Raw genomic sequence first — 13,851 nt, forward strand, 5'->3', positions numbered from 1 at the left:
CCTCCCCTCTCCCCCCCACGCCACACAAAAAGTAGATTTTTATTTTTATCATAACTGATTATTGATGCTGATCCTGTAAATACAATCAATCAGTTGTTGTGGTTACTACCATCAGTAATTCCATGTGAAAGTAATGAAACTATGGTGTTGTGTATACTACCATGGTACTAGGTGTTTTCAGGGGTCAGCGCTTCCTTGGCTTGCTAACTTTTCAGTGTAGAACTTGTGTTGATATTGTTTGTAGTATAGGTTACACATTTTAGAAACTATTATTTATATGATTTAAACTTTTTTTTTTTTAAACTACTACCTATGTTGGTGGTTGTTGTTGATTCTCTTGTGTCTTCAGTGTCTTGGAAGGGACAGGAAAAGTACAGCTGTTGAGGAAGTTATTAACAACTTTGTGCAGCTATTGGCGTGGCCAGGTATTAGCTTGGTAGGGGTTTGTAGACTGACTACCTTAACTCCACAGGGTCAAGAGGCAGCACCACAAGGCTGAAAAATCATCACTCCTGTGTGGAATATGCAGAAGAAACTCTGCGCTGTTACACGCATGGAATTTCCTGGGTTCTGATTTTCCCCCCTTATCCCTTGCAGGCTCCTCCACAGAAGAGTATGAAATGGGACTTTGTCTGTAACACTGTTTCAGTACAAAGTATTTTTATTATTTATTATTTAGAAAATCATTATTGTTGAAACCTTAGTATTAAGTCTTATTTTTTTTATTTTTTTTTAAGTTAAATTCCACTCTTAGGGTACGTCTATACTTACCTCCGGGTTCAGCGGTAAGCAATCGATCTTCTGGGATCGATTTATCGCGTCTTGTCTAGACGCGATAAATCGATCCCGGAAGTGCTCGCCGTCGACACCAGTACTCCTGCTCCGCGAGAGGAGTACGCGGAGTCGACGGGGGAGCCTGCCTGCCGCGTGTGGACCCGCGGTAAGTACCCTGTAGTTCGAACTAAGATACTTCGACTTCAGCTACGTTATTCACGTAGCTGAAGTTGCATATCTTAGTTCGAACTGGGGGGTTAGTGTGGACCAGCCCTTAGCCTCAAATTTCAGTATCTGAGGATGCCTTCCTAAGCACCTCCTTCATATGATAGATTTTGCCTATTGTGTAGTATTGGATGTTCTCCTTAAATCTGAATCTTTTTTAGCTGTCTTAATTTGTTTTTGTGGCAGTCATTTAACATTGTTTATTTGAGTCATAGAAGAAGTAGAGAAGTATTTGTATGATGTGGTCTAGTTACTATTTTCATTAGGATGATAGTTTCCTATCTTTTTTTTTTTTTTCTTTTCCCTGGTCACATAATGTAGATTCTGCAACCAATGAAAAGGCTAGCATAATGGTAGTTTCCATACTTTTCATGAGGAAGTTAAGTTATGCAAAAACATTGGACAGCAATTTTAGTATTTCCTGGTTTGTAACTGGTTTTGGATATACAGAGGTCAATTACTTTCTATTTTTAAGTAGGTTGTGACCAACCAACTCAGTTTAGTGCTGGTGAAATCCATGGCTGAGTCAGAGGAATAGCAAGATTTAAAGTGAACTAAAATGCTTAAAAAAATAAAAATGTTCAAGATTCAAAATCCATTACAGAGTATTTACTTATGTTTGAATGACAAATAAGTAGAGCCCTCTGCTGGTAAACCAAAGGAGGGTGAAGGCAATACTATATCAGGGATCGGAAACCTTTGGGACAGTGGCCGGTCAGGGAAAGCCCCTGGCGGGCCAGGACGGTCTGTTTACCTGCCGCGTCCGCAGGTTCAGCCGATCGCAGTTCCCACTGGCCGCGGTATGCCATTCCAGGCTAATGGGGGCTGCAGGAAGGGTGGACAGCACATCCCTCAGCCTGCGCCGCATCCCGCAGCCCCAATGGCCTAGAGCAGCAAACCGCGGCCAGTGGGAGCCGTGATCGTCCGAACCTGCAGACACGGCAGGTAAACAAACCAGCCCGGCCTGCCAGGGGCTTTCCCTGATGGGCCACGTGCCAAAGGTTGCCGATCCCTGTATATATATCTACAGTGTTTACATGGTGATGTTTCCCCAAGACTTCTTCAGTCAGGGAGGAGAGGTTCAGTCATGGTGTGTAATAACCTCAGAGATCCACTGCAAATAGGTTCCTTGCTTCCTACTGGCTATAGGTCTTCCCCCTGCCCTCCTCTTGTGGCTCCATGGTAGCATTGGGTCCATTGAACTCATTGCTACAAACCAGATCCCCCTCCCTCACTCAGGGAGAGCTCTGAGCAAAAGTAAATGTAGCTTGAGACTGCAATAAAGTTTCCATGAGTTCCAGGGAAGCTGCAATAGCCAAAATTAACTTGTGCACATGAAGGATCCCCTGCAAACAGCTCTGGATTCCAAATTTCTAAAAAGAGTACTTGAAATTAGTTCTTCCTTTGTATACCTTTCAAAATGTGAGTTCACATTTCTGTTGTCTTCCCCCCCCCCCCCCATGAGTTTAGTGTCATCTCTGTTGAATGATGGCATTAAAACAACTAAAGCTGTGTGTCACAATGAAAATCTGCAAATTTTAAGTTGGTTGAATCAAACTTACTCTGCATACACATCTTATGCATCCATTGCTTCGACTACATAATTTGAAATATATATATTATTCTCCTTCTGCAATGTATCACCCACCTGTATGAGTTAGAGATTTGCAGAGAGATTGAAGTTAGAACATGGTCCTTAAGTAGTAACTGAACTTCAATTAGTAAATTTACTCTTGCATTCATTGTAGGGAAATATGCCAACAAACTTTTAGGACCTCTGTTGTTATGGTCTTTTGTTTGATTAATTACCTGCCTTGCACGCACACACACACAGACACAGTGATTGTGTGCAAATTGCACGCCTAAGTTATTTGAAAAGCTGTCCGATGAAGTATTACCATTAGGCTTTAGAGCTTATATTAAATTAACATTTAATATAAAATTTAAAAGTACAGTTCGTGCCTCCCTTAGAACTGTTGTTACAGGCTAAAACAGCATTACATCATTTCACATTGAAAACTTTAAAATCATAAATCTACAAGTTTAATTTTCTTTTCCTTAGCAGTACAAATAATAAGTCTGACACTGCAGTTTAGGTGTTAGAGGTGACATTTACTGCTGAAGGAGGAACACAAAATCCTAACTGTATTTAAGGACCTTAGTAGCCAGTGGGACAAATTAGGACCATTTCAGCATAAATGCACTGAGGGGAAAAAGGGTGGTAAGGAGAGGGTACCTTGAGCACCATGCTGGTGTACATCAGCACATGAGGGAGTCTTAATTCATCTATGCTGGGGAGCTTGTCTAAGGAAAGGGTGTAGTAGTAAGAGAAGAGTTAGCAGCTTGTGGCATAGGTTTGTTGAGTGGTACTTGCAATTATGTACAGCCCATTGGTTAGCTAATTTTATTTTGGACATTACAACAGGATTTGTAAGTGTCTGTTGTTCTTTCTGAGCCTCCCACCTCTGTAGTAGTATTACTGTCCTTTGCTCTCATCCCTCATGGTCTCAGTGAGGAGTCTTTTGTAATAGGAGGATGAGAGGAACATTGGTCTGCTGGTTAGGATGCGAGCTTGGGACTTGCAAGACGCCAGGTGTAGTTCCCTGATCTTCCAGAGATGTCCTTTGTGATCATGGACAAATCACTTAGTCTGTCTGTGTCTCGGTTTAACATCTGTAAAGTGTGGATAATAGCACTTCCCTACCATACAGTGGTGTTGTCAGGATAAATACATTAAAGCCTGTGAGACACTCAGATCCTATGGTAAAAGGAATCATATAAGTACCATTAGTACAGGTTAGAGACATCTTGGTTGGCTACCATATTTGTTTGCCTTTCTTTTGACAAGGGTGGAAGAGTCAGGAGATTGAGAATTGGTGTTGGGTGGGTTTGTTTTACCTGAGTGGGAATGGATGTACCTTTTACTCAGTTCTGGGGGCATCTGTAGGAGCACCTGTTCATGCCAACCCATTAGAGGCAGGTAAGACAGTGTGGGTGCCATGTTGGCAGCTGAGTTTCTATCATGGTGCATGGCAAGTTCTAAATAATACAGTTTGTCCCACCCAAGAGCAATGATCTATTGAACATGTGCCATCCTGCTGTGCTTCCAAGAGGAACTTTTGTTTTAAGATTTTGTTGGTGTACAGACCTCTGCATATGAATTGAGTCACCTAGGATGTTGGTCGCTGAATACTTCAAAAACACAACATTTCGCTTTTGAGGGTATATCTACACTGCAGTAAGAGACCTACGGCACAGCTTTGGCTGACTTGGGTCAGTTGATTCAGGTTCACGAGACTCTGGCTGTGGGGGGTAAAAATTGCCGCGTAGGCGTTTACAAGGCGGTCCAGGCTCTGAAACCCCATAAGGATGGAGGATCTCAGAGCCCAGGCTCCAGCCCAAGCCTAAATGTCTCCACTTCAGATTTTAGCCCCACAGTCTGAGCCCCCCATGAATCCTACTCAGTTGACCCAGTTCTGAGACTCCATGTCATGGTTTTGGACTACCATATAGACGTACCTAGAGATAATAGTCTATGGTCGTCATTAATTCCGCTCAGGTGATTGCAGGGAATAGGCATAGAGACGGGACACACATTTGCTTGACTTCATTATATGATTTAATTTGAAATTCTTTTTGGGCACAGTGTATGCATACAAGTATCAGGGCATCCAGTTTTCAGAAGAAAGTTTTTTACTTTGTACAACCTCAGGTCATCAGTCTCCTGCTACTTGGTTCTATGTATCATTTCTGATTGATCCATGATAGACTGTCATCTAGCTGTTTTTATTTTTGAGACATTTAGTTTTGGATGAGGAACAAGTGGCTTAAATTCAATATGGATAAGACTGAAGAAAGCATTTTGAGGAACATATGTATTTTTTATGAGAGCCTGTTTATTCATGGAATGAGGCAGCTGCCTGTGAGACAGGTTCATAATTTAGGAGTTATTTTGGATCACCATCAGCATGTTTCAGCAATTCTCTAGAATGACTGTTATCACTTCCTGATTGAACGTAATACCCATTTTTTTCCTCCTACCCAGATCACTCTCGTCATTCATGATTTGGAGGAACATATTTCCTTAGATGTGATGTAATGCTTAAGCTTGATCATTTCCATCCATTTTCTGAACAAATAGAGCAGAGATCAAAATTAGTAGTGATCTGAGGCTGTCACTCTACATGGCTATTGAAAATGTATTAGTTTATAGTCCAGTGGTTTAGAAGTAAATATCACAGCTATCACTGAACAATTTAAATAGAAAATTTAATCAAAAGACCCCCAGATCCGATTTTATGCCACAGTCAGAATATTTGCAATAGTGTCAAATAGCAAGTTTAAGTTAACATTGTTTCATTTGAGTAGGAGACAGAGTTTGGAGATCTGTTGCATTATAAATAGTATTAGCTGGCTAATATCTTGACCATCACATGGCATGTTTAAAATGTTAGTTTTGATTATACAGTGCTTACACCTGTATTGTAAAATGTGTTGATTGGCATATCATGTTCTCGTGATTGATTATTGTTTGAAGACTGAAATTTTCACATGGCTCATAAGATTGGCTCAAAATTCAATGTTGTTTTAACTACTAACAGAAGATCTACCTAGGCTGATAGCTGTGGTTGCAATCTTCTCACCACATTACATAAATATCTTGGTAATACTGATATTATTCATAAGGACTCCCTCCAAAAGGCTCTAGGCAATGTACAGCCAATTTAAAACTCCTCACAGTACAATAAAAACACTTACATTCATACATGGGGGGAAATAAATGAGGAAGTCCAGTATAAAAGAGAGAGGGGAAAAAAGAATGAGGAAGAAAGGAAATAAAGATGGACTAAGATAGACTTCACCTGGAGCAAGTTCCACGACCTACAGCCAACCAAAGTACATTAATGATCACCTAAGGAATGAATATGGGATTCCTAAATGGTAGATAGTGTATGAGTACAAGTAATTATCAGGGTCAGGTTCAAGGATGTCTCTAATACAGAAAAGGTCTATACCATTATGGGATTTGTAAACCAACAATGCCAGCTTTATAGTAATGCCATTATTTTATAGGCAGACAGTATAAGGAAAATGGAAAGGCCAATATGCTCATAGTACTTCAAGTCTGGACACAAATGTGCTGTTTCATTCTGAACAAGCTCAAGCAATTAAAAGACCATATAAAGTAGGAATTTCAAATATTTTTTAAAATTTGAGCAAAATCCATTTACCTGTGATTTTTAAGCCATTAATAACTCAGAAACATCTGAAAGAAGACATTCTAAGCTTGGTTTGACTTTGGTACATCTCATTCAACCTTAAATTGCTAAAACACCTTTCCTGCAGACCTCCTAAAAAGACTAGGATTGCAGCCCTGTTGTTGGACTGTGCAAGAAGGTCCACAGATTCTTTCTAGTAGGTCTTCAGCCTGTTGTAACTCAGGGTCAGTGTTAGACTTGTCAGTGTCTGGCAGACAGACTTTCATTCTACTTCTTCAGCTACGTTCACTCTTTCCCCTATCTGCACCTACAAAAAAAGGATGCTTTTTTTATTTAGCTTGATTCTAAGCTTCTTACTGGAATGGAGCTTGCAACTTTTTCCAAGCTGAATAGATCTACATTTCTTTCTTTTCTTTTCACTTTTCCTGTTTTTAGTTTTGTAAAGCAAGAAAACTAATGATAATGTTACGTTAAGGTTGAATTATCAGGCACTCGAAAGTCAGGAAGTTCCAATTGCTTCTGCAGTATTAATTCAGCTGTGTTTCATGTCCTGCATTTTTATGGTGTATACCTTTCACGGTAGAAACATATTTACTTTAAATCAAGAGAAACTTGAAGATATTGTCTCTATATATGTAACATAGCAGAGTTAATGCTGTAGGAGCAATGATGTGTGTGTGTGTGTGTGTGTGTGTGTATACACACATGCATATATATGTACTATTTAGGAAGGAGGTGTTCAGATACTATGTTGATGGAGAACATTATAAAGTCCCCTAAGATAGATCTTCTGTTTCTCTTGGTTTAATTTTCCTCTTTTCTATACTTTTGAGTTCTTGATATTTCAGACTTAATATTAATTATTATTTCATTTTTGTCCTTGATTAAATGCTGTGTATTTTAAAGGAAACCGAGATTAAAACAAACATTGTCTATCACAGCATAGTTAGCATTATGAGTGCCACTTTTATTGGGAATCTCAACTTCTTTTATCCAATGTAGAACTAACACATTTACATGTACCCCACTGAGCCAGAGATGTGGTACCTCAAACATAAGTCTCCAACCCAAATTTTATCTTTGGGGGATAATTAGGTACTTAGTGGACTTACCTTATAGTAGTGTCCAGTAACAAGGCCCCCAACTCCATCAGTAATTGCACCAGCATTTGGCTTGCTCCAGTCGCTTCTTATTAATTAAGTGTCAGATTTTACGGTGCTGGGCTAACATTTTCATCTTCGTAAGACAAGGGACCCTGCTAACAAAATTATGATGATAAAAGATAAGCGATTCACTAAGATTCTTGTATAGTGTCAAACAACCAGCCAAAGAGTCAGGGATAAAACACTTGTTATTAGCACCCTGCCAGTTCCCCAACTAGCATATCCAAACTAAATGATACCCATACTGGGGCACAGAGGACAGGGAGTGGATGAATGTGGGAACAAGATCTGATTAATTTTCCTTGAGAGAAAAATTCCTTCTCAATCCCAAATGTGGCATTCAGTGATATATCATGTGCAGCTGAGCAAGGATTAAATTGACTAAACCTTAGCATGCAATGTGCCTCTGAACCAGTCTCCCATTATGTATGCTAAGAGGACCAGTATGGTACCAGCAGAAACCTGTGTAGAACGTTCAGGGAGGAACTGGGGTGAAGGAGAGAGATATTTTACTGCTGACATCAAGGGAGCAATTGGCCATTCAGTCCTGTGACAGACCGGTGGTCTCTGAACCACTATTTGCAGGCTGGCGCATCATGTGCAAATTATTTCCTTTCTTATGGATTGTTATGTTGGGAGCTCTTTCTAGTGCCATCCTGACAGAGGCCACATCAACTCATGCATTCAGCATAGGCAAGAACCTACATTTTGTCATTTCATTAAACTCCATAATATCACAATAGCTTATAGCCTCATATAGAAATGTTATACTTTTTCTCTTGCATATGATTGGACATTAAGGTCTATAGACAGAATCCAACTTCTGTTAAAATCTAGGGAAAGAATCCCGTTGACTTGACTTCAGTGGGAGTTGGTCAGGTCGTATAAAAGTAGATAGCCTAGACATATTTTTGTTAAAGAAGATAGAGGCAAATTTACACACTACTTAAATTAATAATTAGCACTTCATGTTTTTAAAGCCCTCTACAAATATTAATTAATCCTCGCTAAACTTGTTGTGAAGCAGGTAAGAAAACATCACCTTATTTATTTGATGAGTAACTGAATCTGATTAGTTGTGGGTTGCCCAAAGCTGCAGAGGGACTGCTTAACACAGCTGAGATTTATAACTTAGGAGTTCCTGGCTCTCAGCCCTGTGTTTTTAACACTGTACCCAGGCCTTTATAGACTTTAAGGTCACAAGGAACTGTCATGATCATCTTTCAGAAGATGTAGTATTTTATTTTTATTAGTATCTTACTATAATCTGCTTATGAGTAAAACTGAATAGATGTATACGTGTAGCTCAGGGGTTCTCAACCTTTCTGCCCCCCCCCCCCCTCCAACATGCTATAAAAAACTCCACGGCCCAACTGTGCCACAACAACTAGTTTTCTGCATATAAAAGCCAGGACCAGCATTGGGGGTAGCAAGCAGGGCAATTGTCTGGGGCCCCACGCCACAGGGTCCCCAGGAAGCTAAGTTCAACCAGGCAACCCTAGTTTTATGTTAATGAAGTATCTGGTCAGTTGATATTGTTTTAATTGGCATGGTAACATTATTCATCAATGGCAAAGTGACATGAGAGTTATTATACATGTTTGGTGATACACCTCTACCCAAATAGAACGCTGTCCTCAGGAGCCAAAAAATCTTACCACATTATAGGTGAAACCGCGGTATATCGAACTTGCTTTGATCCACCAGAGTGCGCAGCGCCTCCTCTCCCCCCCCCCCAGAGCGCTGCTTTACCGCGTTATATCCGAATTCGTGTTATATCGGGTTGCGTTATATCGGGGTAGAGGTGTACCTTATACCAAACCATGCAATCATATATTTCCTCTATGCCATGTATTTCACAGAAAAATTATTTTAGCAATATTAGGGAGGATGAGGTTTTTTGTGTACTGTTTTTCATATCCCTCAACTTTGAAAGCCATGCTCACATGGTACCAGCTGTACAAGGCTCACAGGACTCCTAGAAACTTCTAAAATTTACTTAAAATAGATTTTCTCTAAATAATAAAATTGTAATTTTAAAGCCTAATATCTCAAATCGTACTAGAGCTAGCAACAAGTGTTTCAATCATGTGAGCACTGTATGCTGGGTTGGTCCCCCTAACTACTGGAAAGGCCACTATTGGGGCTTACAGCCATTTTTGCACACATACCACCTCTTAAGAGTGATCTTCAGTCACAATTGAGGATCAGGGCCTACATTTTTAATATTTTACACCAGGGACTGAATTATTATTATGCATTATTATATGGATACCTGCAAACTCTTGTCTTGACTTATGAAGAAAAATTTAAAGAGCTACGTGTATGTTAGATAGTTTGGCTAAGAAAGTGAAATGGGACGACACAACAGCCTACACATATAAAAAATTGTAAACACTGAAGATAACGATGAAATATTTAGGGTGATATAGGGGGTTATAGATAGAAATAAAGGGATGAAATTACATAAGGTTAAGGCTGAATGTCAGGAAAAACACTACTAACTTTTTCCAACTTTGGTGCCTACAGTTAATAAAGTAAATTAATATTTAGTTATATGAATAAGTGGCCTGATATTTTAGGTGCATAGATATGGATTTAAGTGCTTAATTCTATGCACCTAAGTTGGAAAATATTGTCCATACTGCTTAAATTCTGCTAAGCTTTACAGAGCGAATGGAAGTCACAATCTTTGTGCTTGAAGAGTTTAAAATCTATAGTTCTGATCCTGTAATCTGATCTGTGTTGTGCACATGTTGGATCCCATTGACTTCTGTGACTCTACGTGGGCATATGGGTCTACCTGTCCGGATCAGCTCAATTTTAGACATGATGCAATGAGTAAGAGCAATGAATAGTTAAATTGAAGGTGAGGGGAAGAAAGGGAGGACAAGGATGAAGGTGCTAAAATGACCTTGTGGTTTTCTTGGTTTTCTTATATGCATGTCTTGACCATGCTAATGTTTAATTTACTGTAGGGAACAAACCTTCACCAGCAGGAAAATAATCTGGGTCTTTCCTATTTGTAACTTTTATGATTCTGTTAAGGTTGGGGTAATTTTAGAAAGGAAAGATGTATGGCAATAAATTGAGGATGTGCCTGTGGCCTGTTGAAGAAACACTTGTCCACAGATAGCAGGCAATGACATAATACACTAGCAGAACTGTTAAAGCTCTCGATTAAAGGTAATATGTTTTTTAGAACTGAACAGTTTATTTTTTTCAACAAAATATTTTTGACTGTAGCCCAATCTATGAGCTGTTAATTAATTATATTGATTACTTAATAATTTCCAGTTATCACTCTGAGGTTTGACAGGTTCTTGTCCCAAGATGAGGCCCAGTATTTTTTAAACTTATTGTTTAGTTGGGAAGCTTGATGTGCACAATTGCAACACTCACACTTTAGGAACCCTTATGTATTTGTAATAGTTTATTAATACATTTAGCATATTCAGAAACACTCTAACCCAGCAAGGTAAATAGAGATAATACAGACTGTACATCTGAACGTCCATATACTCAGACCATCCCTTGCAAAACAACCTGAAATGTTAGCCATTATCTTCCTCATCATCATAAGTGGCAATCATCCTGGCACCTCCCAAGGGCTACATCTCTTCTCCTGCTCACAGGCTGGGCTACAACTTTTATAATATGTTACGCTGACGTCACTATGTCTACTGCATATTCAGCAGGGGTTTCTCCCCTGCTCCTTATTTGTATTTCCTCACCCTACTAATGTTGGGGTGCCCTTCTCCTATAATTTAGTATACTAATGATCTCAGCTTATCATATACGACAATTTGTTGCCATGGCACTCTTGTGGTCAAACATCCACAGATGTTCCCATCCTAAGATAGCCAAAAGTTGGTGTTAGCTCATGTTCCTGTGATTGGCTGGTGTCGTTTTGGTCAAACTTTCCCCTTAAACACTATTGTCAGTTCCTCAAAATTAGGGGTGACCATAAGGCCATTTATCTGTGCCAGAGTTCATAGGCCCCAAGCATTATGCTAGCTGCTGAAGCCAGTGTCTTACAGAATACAGGCCTGTGGGTGCCTTGCATTACTGTTCAATAAAATAAATGCTAAAGCTAGCTCTATGGGCTACAGGACACATAGATGCTTTTAGGTCTATAACTCTCACAGTCTGCATCTCTGTAATTTTTTTCTTTAAAAATTGGTGATATCAGCATTTAGCTATGTATCTCCACTGGCATAAGATTATTTCAAATCAAGTTTGCTGTGGTGTTCAAACTTCGATTGTGAGCTAAAATGACAAATGTTTGCAAAGATATTGTCCCTTTGAAAAGTTCTTTCGGCACTCAGTCTTGATCTATTGGCCATCTTGGTACGATTTTTTTTGCCATACACCTCTTTCCTTCCCATCCCTGATCAGCAAATACTTATTAGAAATGCTGGCCAATAAATCTGAAAAGGTTCATAATAAATTGAAAGATATATTTTAGGTGTTAATGATAAAAATGAACACTTGTATCTAAATTTAGTATTTTAGTTGATGAGGAGTTGTCAATGGTGCTCTGACTGACCTAAGTAAAGAAGAAGGTTCTCAGCTCCAGATAAAATGTCATTAAATACTTTGTTCATTAAAAACAGAGAAGCAATGTTTAGTTGTAGATCATAGAATGGAGTACTATGAAAACCATGTCAAAGCTTAGAAACATTTGGATCCTTTGAGTCCCTGTAAAAGGTAGCTTCCTGAGCTTGCAGATCTTGTTGAAAACAAAATTCCTTCTTGAGAGGCCTTAAATACAAAACAGGATCAATGTCCATTGAATGCTGTTATCAGATCCAAAGAGGGAAGATGGACATCTTGGAGTAAGAGCATAGGGATCACAATATTATCTGAGAGAATCTAAGTAGCAGCTAGCAAAAAAGAGAGAGATGATAGTGGGTATGATATTTGGTGCTTGTTTCATGGATTACAATTTCAAAGAGCTGTATAAACATTAACTAATTAGTGGTCGGATATCAATGCTGTTTATTACTTATCTCAGCCCAGTGAGTCTTCAGAATATATTTTTAATAATCACATAGTGTAAACAAACCGTTTTTTCCATTCCTCCACCCCCCAAAAAAACCCTTATATTTGGATAGAGATGAACGTTAAAAATCATACTTAATTGTAGCATATATTAATACTGTATTTAATATAGTTAATATATTTCCTGCAATATATTATAAATAGCATTTTAGAATTTCAGTTTTCGTAACTTAAAAGTGGAATTTACACTATTTGTTTATCTTTTGCAGTTCTCTGAATTTGGTCAGTATGCCAATTAGTTTAACTTTAAATTTATAGTCATTGTCTAGTTAATTTAATTCTAGGTTCTCCTGTACTAGTAGCTGGGTATAATTGTGCAGGGTAGTGATGTAACTTTTGGTGATAATACACTGCATTTTTCCTACTTAAAAAAGGTTGAATCTGCTTTAAGTGCAAAATTCAATTTTACCTTAACTATGGAACTCCAGCTAAATCCTCTATAGCATCTTTTGGTGGTCTGCTGTAATATAGACATTCAGTCCAACTCTTCCCTTTAGAAGTACATAAAGAATGGTGCAGATACATTTCTTTGTGCAATCAGTACATCACAAATTTGTACATATTTGAACATTCTGTGGCTTTGTGCATATCTCCTGAAAATGTTTATACTTGAATTTCAAAATTTTGATTTTTTTTCAAACACTTATCATTCTCACCCAACACCATGCAAATTTTTTTTTTTACTTTTCAAAAAGGTAACATTTGAAGAGTAGTCATGGTTTTATATTTAATTTTTTATCTGGTTGAAAGCATTCTTTTTTTCACTCTTTGATACAGTGGTTATTATTTAAATGCTAAAATTTACTGTTTGAATGTAATTCGTATTAGTGTGCTTTCAAACAATAAATGTCAGCACTAAAATGGTAATCAGTATATCTCAAAATCAACCAAAATTAAAACTTCTGCCCAAATGGTAACTTTTAAAAAAGTTTAAATGCCTGAAAATGGAGGATGAAGTTGAAAATAGCCGCTCAGCAGCTGAAGTATTCATTACCACAACTGTATTAAACAGTCTTTAATTTGATCTCCAATGGGGCGGGGGGGGGGGGCATTATTATTAAAAGAACTGATGTCAGAGTTGTTATAGGCAGAGGCTGCCTTGGAGCTATAAAATACTGTTAGGATGATATCAACTAACACAAGTCAGAGGTGAATGTACTTGAAACCTTCTAAACAGTGAAAAAGAGCATCATATGTATCTAGAGAGAGACATATTATATTGTAGATCACATGACACTTGTATAATTTGAAAGTAATTTCCTGTATCTTGCTTGTTCCTGAAAGTAAAAATTAGCTAATTTCCCTCACCCTTCCAATTATTTCTTTATCTGTGTGCCAATTTTCAGAGGAGCATCCCAAATTATCACAGGATTTGGGTTGGTGGTTGAATCATAAAGTTGGGAGAC

This window comes from Emys orbicularis, chromosome 11 (assembly GCF_028017835.1).
Source record: "Emys orbicularis isolate rEmyOrb1 chromosome 11, rEmyOrb1.hap1, whole genome shotgun sequence".
NCBI lineage: Eukaryota > Metazoa > Chordata > Testudines > Emydidae > Emys > Emys orbicularis.